Source organism: Hemitrygon akajei, unplaced genomic scaffold, assembly GCF_048418815.1.
Source record: "Hemitrygon akajei unplaced genomic scaffold, sHemAka1.3 Scf000135, whole genome shotgun sequence".
NCBI classification, from domain to species: Eukaryota; Metazoa; Chordata; class Chondrichthyes; order Myliobatiformes; family Dasyatidae; genus Hemitrygon; species Hemitrygon akajei.
The window spans coordinates 72779-82500 of NW_027332021.1; the positions used below are offsets into that span (position 1 = coordinate 72779).

At 44.4% G+C, this 9722-nt stretch overlaps 1 pseudogene; it reads right to left on the reverse strand.

The window, feature by feature from the left end:
• Nucleotides 1–1445: 1445 nt before the first annotated feature.
• Nucleotides 1446–6822, reverse strand: LOC140723782 (uncharacterized; annotated as a pseudogene).
• Between the last annotated feature and the right edge of the window lie 2900 nt (nt 6823–9722).

A 9722-nucleotide genomic window follows, 5' to 3' on the forward strand; every position in this document is an offset into this window, starting at 1 on the left:
TGATGTTGTCTATATGGACTTGAGTAAGGCCTTTGACAAGGTTCCACATGGAAGGTTAGTTTAGAAGGTTCAATTGTTAGGTATTATTATTGAAGTAGTAAAATGGGTTCAACAGTGGCTGTATGGGAGATGCCAGAGAGTAGTGGTGGATAACTGTTTGTCAGGTTGGAGGCCGGTGACTAGTGCTGTGCCTCAGGGATCTGTACTGGGTCCAAAGTTGTTTGTTATTTACATTAATGATCAGGATGATGGAGTGGTAAATCGGATTAGTATGTATGCAGATGATACTAAGGAAGGTGGCGTTCTGGATAATAAAGTAGGTTTTCTAAGCTTGCAGAGAGATTTAGGCCAGTTAGAAGAGTGGGCTGAATGATGGCAGATGGAGTTTAATGCTGAGAAGTGTGAAGTGCTACATTTTGGGAATGAATAATCCAAATAGGACATACAAGGTAAATGGTAGGGGATTGAAGAATGCAGTAGAATAGAGTGACCTGGGAATAATGGTGCATAGTTCCCTGAAGGTGGAATCTCATGTGGATAGGGTGGTGAAGAAAGCTTTTGGTATGTTGGGCTTTATAAATCAGAGCATTGGTATAGGAGTTGGGATGCAACATTAAAATTGTACAGGGCATCGGCAAGGCCGAATTTGGAGTATTGTGTGCAGTTCTGTTCACAGAATTATAGGAAAGATGTCAACAAAATAGAGAGAGTACAGAGAAGATTTACTATAATGTTACCTGGGTTTCAGCATCTAAGTTACAGGGAAAGGTTGAACAAGTTAGGTCTTTATTCTGTGGAGCGTAGAAGGTTGAGGCTGAACTTGATAGAGGTATTTAAAATTATGAGGGGGATAGATAAGAGTTGACGTGGATAAGCTATTGCCATTGAGAGCATGGGAGATTCAAACAAAAGTACATGAGTTGAGAGTTAGGGGGCAAAAATTTAAGGGTAACACAAGGGGGAATTTCTATACTCAGAGAGTGGTAGCTGTGTGGAACAAGCTTCCAGTAGAAGTGCTAGAAACAAGTTTGGTATTGTCATTTAAAGTAAAATTGGATAGGTATATGGACAGGATAGGAATGGAGGGTTATGGGCTGAGTGTGTGCCAGTGGGACTAGGTGAGAGTAAGTGTTCGGCACGGATTAGAAGGGCCAAGATGGCCTGTTTCTGTGCTGTAATTGTTATATGGTTATATGAAACTCCTCCCGTGCCCAGTGACCAGGGTGCAGAACTGGGTGTGGTGAGCAGCAGCAATAATTACAGAGTTCAGCACCTACAGTCACTCTCGAAATTACATTCAGCAACGGTGATGGACAAATATCCAGCATGCAGCTTATTGAAACTTTCTTCCCAGTGTGAACCCAGTAGTGTGTCACAAGGTTAGATAACTGAGTGAATCCCTTCCCACATTCACAGCAGGTGAACAGCCTCTCCCCAATGTGAATTCACTGATGCTCATTTGGTGGAGATGGCTGAGAGAATCTCTTTCCAATGTTTGAGCAGGTGATTGGCCGCTACCCAGAGTGAACTCGCTGGTGTTTCAGTAGATGAGATGACCGAGTGAATCCCTTCCCACATTCACAGCAGGTGAACGGCCACTCCCCAGTGTGAACTGACTGGTGTGCCAATAGGGTGGATGATCTAGTGAAATGCTTTCCACAGTCTGAGCAGGTGTACGGCTTCTCCCTAGTGTGAACTCGTTGGTGACTCTGTAGTTCGGATAAATGAGTGAATCCCTTCCCACAGTCTGAGCAGGAGAATGGCCTCTCCCCGGTGTGAACTCGTTGGTGACTCTATAGGTGGGATGACTGAGTGAATCCTTTCCCACAGACTGAGCAGGTGAATGGCCTCTTTCCAGTGTGTACTAACTGGTGTCTCTGTAGGTGAGACAATAAAGTGAATCCTTTCCCACAGTCTGGGCAGGTGAATGGCTTCTCCCCAGTGTGAAATCGCTGGTGTCTCAGTAGATCAGATGACCAAGTGAATCTTTTCCCACAGTCTGAGCAGGTGAACGGCTTCTCCCCAGTGTGAACTCGCTGGTGACTCTGTAGGTGGGATGACTGAGTGAATGTCTTCCCACAGACTGAGCAAGTGAATGGCCTCTTTCCAGTGTGTACTGATTGGTGTCTCTGTAGGTGAGATAATAAAGTGAATCCCTTCCCACAGTCTGGGCAGGTGAATGGTTTCTCCCCAGTGTGAACCCGTTGATGACTCTGTAGGGTGGATGACTGAGTGAATCCCTTCCCACAGTCTGAGCAGGTGAATGGCTTCTCCCCAGTGTGAACTCGTTGGTGACTCTGTAGGGTGGATGACTGAGTGAATCCCTTCCCACAGTCCGAGCAGATGAACGGCCTCTCTCCAGTGTGAACTCGCTGATGTACCTTCAGCTTAGATGAGTAAGTGAATCCTTTCCCACAGTCCGAGCAGGTGAACGGCCGCTCCCCGGTGTGAACTCGCTGGTGAGCCATTAGGTCAGATGACCGAGTGAATCCTTCCCCACAAGTTCAGATGAACAGCCTCTGCCCAGTGTGAACTGACTGGTGTGTCCACAGGTGGGATGACAGACTAAATGCTTTCTTACACACAGAACAGGTGAATGGCCTTGCCCAGTATGAACTTGCTGATGTACCTTCAGTTGAAATGACAGACTGAATTCATTCCCACTTTCTGAGCAGATGAATGGGACCCCCTGTGTAAAATGACAGACATGCCAGTTAGTCAGATGATCAAGTGAATCCCTCCCCACAGTCTGAGCAGGAAAGATGATCGAGTGAATCCCTTGCTCCAGTTCTTAAATATCTGGACAGAGACAGCAAAACTGGTGTGTTTTGTTGGAATTCCCATGGACAAATTCCTTGTCATTTTTAACCTGTAAAAAGATTTACAAAATCCATCAACGAATGAAGGACAACATTTCAGATGAGATCACTATAGTTGTCAAGGTGTGATCTGTCATCACACTGTTACAGCGAGGTACAACCCAAGTTGGAGAGAGAAATTATCTTCTAACTGGACACAGTGCTGGTATCTGAAATCAAACTCTCTGATGCTCTTCCTGTCTCTGTATGAATGGGGCATTTTTTCCATCTTCAAACTGTTACTTGGATCAGTTTGACTCTCTCCATTGGTATTATTCCCTGTTCCCATTGAGCTGCATGGGTGCCTGGCCCCACAGTAACTGAAACACTCTCATGAAAATAGGCTTTGTTGACATGCAGCTGGGATTTTCCTTTCGGTACTGTTAATTTAAAGTGCCAGTTTTAATGCCATGTAAATATCTCCTACTCAGATGTATGGTTGGTATGCACAGCTGTTAAAAGGAATTCAAGTGAATGTTAGTATTATTTAAGGTTCTTGTCAGTCATGGAAAAGTACAACACAGATGCAGGCCCTTTGGCCCATCTAGTTTGTGTTGAACTATTTAAATTGTCTACTCACATACCCCTACCATCCAGGTACATATACAAACCTTTTAGATGTTGAAAATGAGCTCGCATGCACCACTTGTGTTGGCTGCTCATTCCACACCCGGATGACCATCTGTGTGAAGAAGTTTCCCCTCATATTGCCCTTAAAGTTTCACCTTTCACCCTTAACACATGGCCTCTGGTTGTAGTCCCACCCCATCTTAGTGGTAAAAGCCAGCTTGCATTTACCTCATCTATAGCCCTCACAATTGTGGTACACCTCCATCAAAATTTCCCCTTAATCTTCTACATTCCAAGGAATAAAGCCCAGACCTGTTCAATTTCTCCTTATAACCCGTCCTCCAGACCTGACAACATCCTTGTGAATTTTCTCTGAACTCCTTCAAACTCTTTTACATCTTTCCTGCAGGTTGGTGTCTAAAACTACACAAAATACTCCAAATTCTGCATCACCAATATCTTGTACAAAGTCAACATAACATCTATCTGCAGTACGCAGTACTTCGGTTCACGAAGGCCAATGTGCCAAAATCTTTCATTCCATCCCTATCGAACTGTGACACCACTTTCAGAGAAAACCTGTATTTCTAGATTCCTTTCTTCTACAACACTCCTCAGAGCCCGACCAGTCACTGTGTAAGACCTACCCTGGTAGGTCCTACCAAAGTGCAACACCTCACACTTGTCTGCATTAAATTCCATTTTCCATTTCTCAAGCCATTTTCCGAGCTGGTCCAGTTCACACTGTAAACCATGATAGTCTTCCTCACAGTCCAATACACCCCCAGTCTTGGTGTCATCCACAAATTTGCTGATCCAGCTAAACATGTTATCATCCAGATTACTGATACAGATGACAAACAACAACAGATCCATCACTGATCCCTCTGGCACACCAATAGTCACAGGCTTCCAGTCAGAGAGGCAACCATCTGCTACCACACTCTGGCTTCTCCCAAAGAAACTGTCTCATCCAATTTACTGTCTCATCTTGAATGCTGAGTAACTGAACCTTCTTGACCAACCTCCCATATGAGATTTGCCAAGTGCCTTGCCAAAGTTCATGCAGACAACATCCACTGCCTTGCCTTCATCCAATTTCCTGATAACTTCCTCGGGAGACTCTGTAAGGTTGGTTCGACATGACCTACCATGCACAAAGCCATGCTGTCTATCCTTAATCAAGCCACAACTATCCAAATACTTATATATCCGGTTCCTGCACATGTGCAAAAAATCACACCGATCTATTTTGTTACCTCATGTGGATTACCATTCTGATCTACCAGAGGTTTAATTTTTTCCCTTGCAATCTTTTTGCTCTTAACCTATCTGCAGAATCCCTGAGGATTCTCCTTCACCTTGTCTGCTGGGGCAACCTCATGCCTTCTTTTATTTCTTTCATAAGTGTTCACTTGAATTTCCTGTACTTCATAAGTACCCCATTTGTTCTTATCTGCCTGTACCTGGTATGCACCTCCTATTTATAGATTTGGGTGCTGAAAGTCAAAGGGGTGATAGAGCTGCATGGTGGGAGGAGGGCGTAGGTGGGGGGGGGGTTAAACTAAAGTTGCAGGGGGCCGGAATAATGGAACAGAGGGTGGAGGGGTTTTGGAGACAGTTGTTGTTCTGTCCGCAGACAAAGTCAGGAATGGTGCAGTGACTATGCTGACCCCTGTATATTTCAATACAAGGAGCAGTGTAGGACAGGCAGATGTGTTCAGGGATGGATCAACACCTGGAATTATGACACCAGGATCTGCAACTGTGACAGGCTGCTTTATGGAAAAGGTGTGCTTGGTAAATGGGAGGCCTTCAAATCTAAATATTGATAGTACAAAGTGGGTATGTGCTTGTCAGAATAAAAGGAAAAGGTAGAAACTGTAGGGAACCTTGGTTTTTAAGAGATATTGAGACCCTAGTGAAGGACAAAATGGAATTGCATAACAGGGATAGGCAGGCAGGTTCTTACGGAGTATAAGAAATGCAAGAGAACACATAAGAAATAAATCAGGATGACTAAAAGAAGGCATGAGGTTGCTGTCGCAGAAAAGATGAAGGATAATCCTCAGGGATTCCAGAGATAGATTAAGAGCAAAAGGATTGCAAGGCACAAAGTTGATCCTCTGGAAGACTGGAATGGCAATCCACGTGTGGAACCAAAGCAGATGGGGGAGATGTTAAATATGTTTTCATCTCTATTTACTCAGGAGATGGACACAGGGTCTATGGGAGTGTGGAAAAGAGGCATTAAAATCGTGGACCCTCTACAGTTTAAAGAAGAGAAGTTATTTTGCTGTTCAAAATAGAACATCGAAATCTACAGCGTATTCCATGCCATTCAGCCTAAAATGTTGCGCTAACAATGTAACTTACTCTAGTAACTGCCTAGATTTTTAAAAAATCATGGACCCTGTACAGATTAAAGAAGAGGAGCTGTTTGCTATTCTGTGGCAGATTAGGGTGGATACATCTCCAGGGCATGACAAGGTAGAAACTGCATAGAACATTCCTAGTGCATAGCCCTCTAATTTTCTAAGTTCCATGTACCTATCTAAGAGTCTGTTAAAAGACCCCATTGTACCTGCCTGGACCACTGCTACTGGCAGTGCATTCCACCCAGCCACCACTCTCCGTATAAAGAACTTACCCCATGACATCCCCTCGGTAACTATTTCAAAGCACCTTAAAACTATGCCCCCTCGTGTTAACCATTTCAACCCTGGAGAAAAATCTTCTGGCCACCCACACGCTCAATACCCCTCATCATTTTATACACCTAAAAAAGGCTCTAAATATAAACAAGGAAATTATACATTGCACAATCTACTTTCCACAATTCAGTACACTTACAGAGACAGGTGTGTAAAAAGGGCCCAAAGGATATCAGGGAACAACAGGCCAAATTCACCACCACCACAAACTATTCCTGCTGTGACCATCGAGGTAACAGTACCACAGCAAAAGGAGCAACAGGCTCCGGGACATCATCTTCCACCAGGCCATCAGACTGAATAATTCATGCTGATACAATTGCATTTTCCTCATGTTTATGAAGTATGTATGTGATAAAGTCAACTCAATTCACCCTCTCCACTATCTGTTCTATCATTCTGACTCCCATACCTTCTACAGCTTATTGTAACCACATCACCTCTCCCCCCCACCAGCAAGCCTTACCACTAGGATATTCATCCCCTGTTGTTCTGTTCCACTAACTAACGAATCCCCTATCAGCTATTTGACTTTCCTTTGCCAGGTAATTCCCCCCAATAAAGTGGTCTACTGTTGTTGTGTGGGATATCAACAAGAGTACTCTGCTATTTAGCCTTATTCCCCTTCCTGGCTCTCACCCAGTGTCCTGTGTCCTGAACCTTGGGTGTAACTTACCCATATTCATGTCATATCTATCACCCCCTCCAACTGCTGGATGATCTGGAATTCACCCATTTCAAATTCCAGCTCCTTGAAGTGCAGGGTTACAAGCTGCAGCTGGATGCACATCTTGTCGTTGAGGGCATCAGGGACACTGGAGGTCTCCCCAACTTCCCACCAATGTCCCCTCTAATTTGTAATGACCCTTGTGCACATAAACCTTGTACTGTGCATTTTTTTACCCAGTGACAACATGCGCACAGTGAATTTAATATAGAGAGGAATTCATTTTGACAGCTGGCAAATCACTGTCGATAGGAAATTTGACCTCTTCTGGGTTTGATCCAGTTCATCTGCACTCTCACACAACCTATGTAGCAGGCCTGGAATGGGTAATGAAAGATTTTCTCACCAAAGCCTTTGCATATTGTCAATATCTGGTTGGCTTGCTAAATGATGCTTTAAAACAGGGGTGTCAAACTCATTTTAGGTCACGGGCCGGATTGAGCAAAATGCAGCTTCATACTGCATCAGTCGGACGCGTGCGAACGCAGCTTTCGTTGCCTCCGTTTTTTCAGCCTGCTCTCATGTGTCTCAGCCTCTGCTATAACTACAGTGTTTTTCTTTACAAATTCGGTTTCTTATGAAGAAGACTGCCGAACAAGACTGCCGAATAAACACTAAAAACCCTGAAAACCTAGTACCTGAATAAACTCAGCATTAGCCATATCATACGCCATAGGCTCTTCGATTACTGGGGCCAGCTTTAATAGTAATTAGATATTATCTCACGGGCCTTGAGTTTGACATATATGCTTTAAAAAGTCAGATTTCCAAATATCAAGCCATTTCTTCTCACTTGCAAATTCTCCAGCAACTTTTGCATCATCACAATGCACACATGTATCACCAGTTTCTGTAGTGTACATAAATATTTCCCATGAATCCTCTCCCAGGTGACAGATGGTGGTGAACTCATTGATGGCAATGCAGTCCGTCTCATTGGAGTCTGGCACATTCCAGATGTGAAAGCTACTTGTTTGATATCATTATGTACCCAGAGAGAATGGGACAAAATATCTTCTCACCGGTAGAAAAGTCCAGAACAAGAGGAGTTTGAACAAGCAACACACGCACAAAATGCAGGAGGAACTCAGCAGACCAGGCAGCAACCATCGAAAAGTGTACTAATGATGAATTCCGCCGGCATTTTGTGTTTGTTGTTTGGATTTCCAACATCTGTGGATTTTCTCTTATTAAGGATTGGAGGTAGAACAAAGGTGGCTTTCTCACAGCTGATGTAAAAAAAAGTTCCCTTTCTCCGAGTTCCTAATCCTTGCATTCAGATAGCTGGAGCTCAGCTCTGTCTGAGAGATGCATTGGCTCCCATTCCCTCATCAGCCCTAAGCTTCCCGGGGCCCGTGCACGGATCGTGGGGATGACAGAGAGGGAAAAAAAAGACAGGACTGTCCCGGGATTGCGGGCCATAATGGCCGCACCTCAAGGGCATTGTCCCGAAGTTGGAGTTTAAATTAGCTGAATGGAGAATAACTCTCACCTGCTTTGAAATTTTCCAAGGCCTTTTCTGTACTGCGCGCATACGTGTACACAGTGACGTCAACAGCCCTGACGCCTGCTCATTCGATCGGTGCATCAGCGCCGGCCAAAAACTGTGACGCAAGGCCTTATGGGTAATCACGACGCCATTAAACATTTCTGCAAGCACTGGTTCCATGTCCATACCTCATTTTTTTTCATGTGTATAGAAAAATCAGCAGCTGTTTTAACGCAGAAAGCGGCTCCCATATACAATATACTCAATATCAACGTGTATCTCATGCCAAGGTAAAATGCAGATGTGAAACACGAGAGATTCTGCAGTTACTGGAAATACAGAGACGTACACACACAAAATGCTGAAGGAGCTCTGCAGTTCAGCAGCAACTAAGCAGAGGAGTACACAGTCTAGGCATGCTGAAGGGGCTCGGCCTAAACGTAGACTGTTTATTCCTCTCCATATTTGCTGCCTCATCTGTTGATTTCCACTAGTATTTTGCAGAACTTAACCACCTTCTTTTTCGGTCAGCCAGTTTCCAAATGTTTCTGATCTTTCTTTTGTAGCCGCATGCTGCTGGTCTGATTCCTCCTCCTCCTCCTCCTCCTCGTAAACTCTGGACTGCATCCTTCTCCGGAGCCCCAAAGCCCTGGCTCAGGCTGGCAACTCTCTGGTTTCTGACTCTGCTCCATCGAAGATTCATTCACTAGTCTGCTGTCAGACTTTAGAGGTGCATTGTTTTACGAAACCGCGGGTTCGTTTACTTGAGTGTCGCTTTAAGTGCCAGAGTAAGGCGGGACTGTGACGTCAGAGAGAGCGAGAGAGAGAGAGAGAGAGAGAGAGAGAGAGAGAGAGAGAGAGAGAGAGAGAGAGAGAGAGAGAGAGAGAGAGAGAGAGAGCAGCTGTTGGAACTTCAGCTTCTCACTGCTACGAGTTGGAACTCTTCCATGCCCAAAAGACTGGGTTGATCATCAGCACGCAGTGCACAACGTATGTGTGACTGTCACTTCGTATAATTCATACGTGTGGATTTGTTGGAGTATCCCGTGCTATCACTTCTGTTGGCCATTACCTGGAATCGGGGTGTTCTGTGGTAACCACTTGAAGACGATATTCCTGTCACTGTCACCTGGTGATATTTTGAAGTGAATTTCGGAACGAATCGACGGCTAAGATCTTCGGCGACTGTTATTTCGTTTACCCAGCGTAAAATGTGTGTGGAATTCTTCGTAATTGCCTTCTCTCTACATGTTCGTGTGGATTTACAAATCTCTCCTTTCACTCACTTATTCCGTGGATTACTGAACTTTTCTACTTTACCATCTTAAGACTTTAAACATTGTTTCCCAAGCTTGATAGTTTAG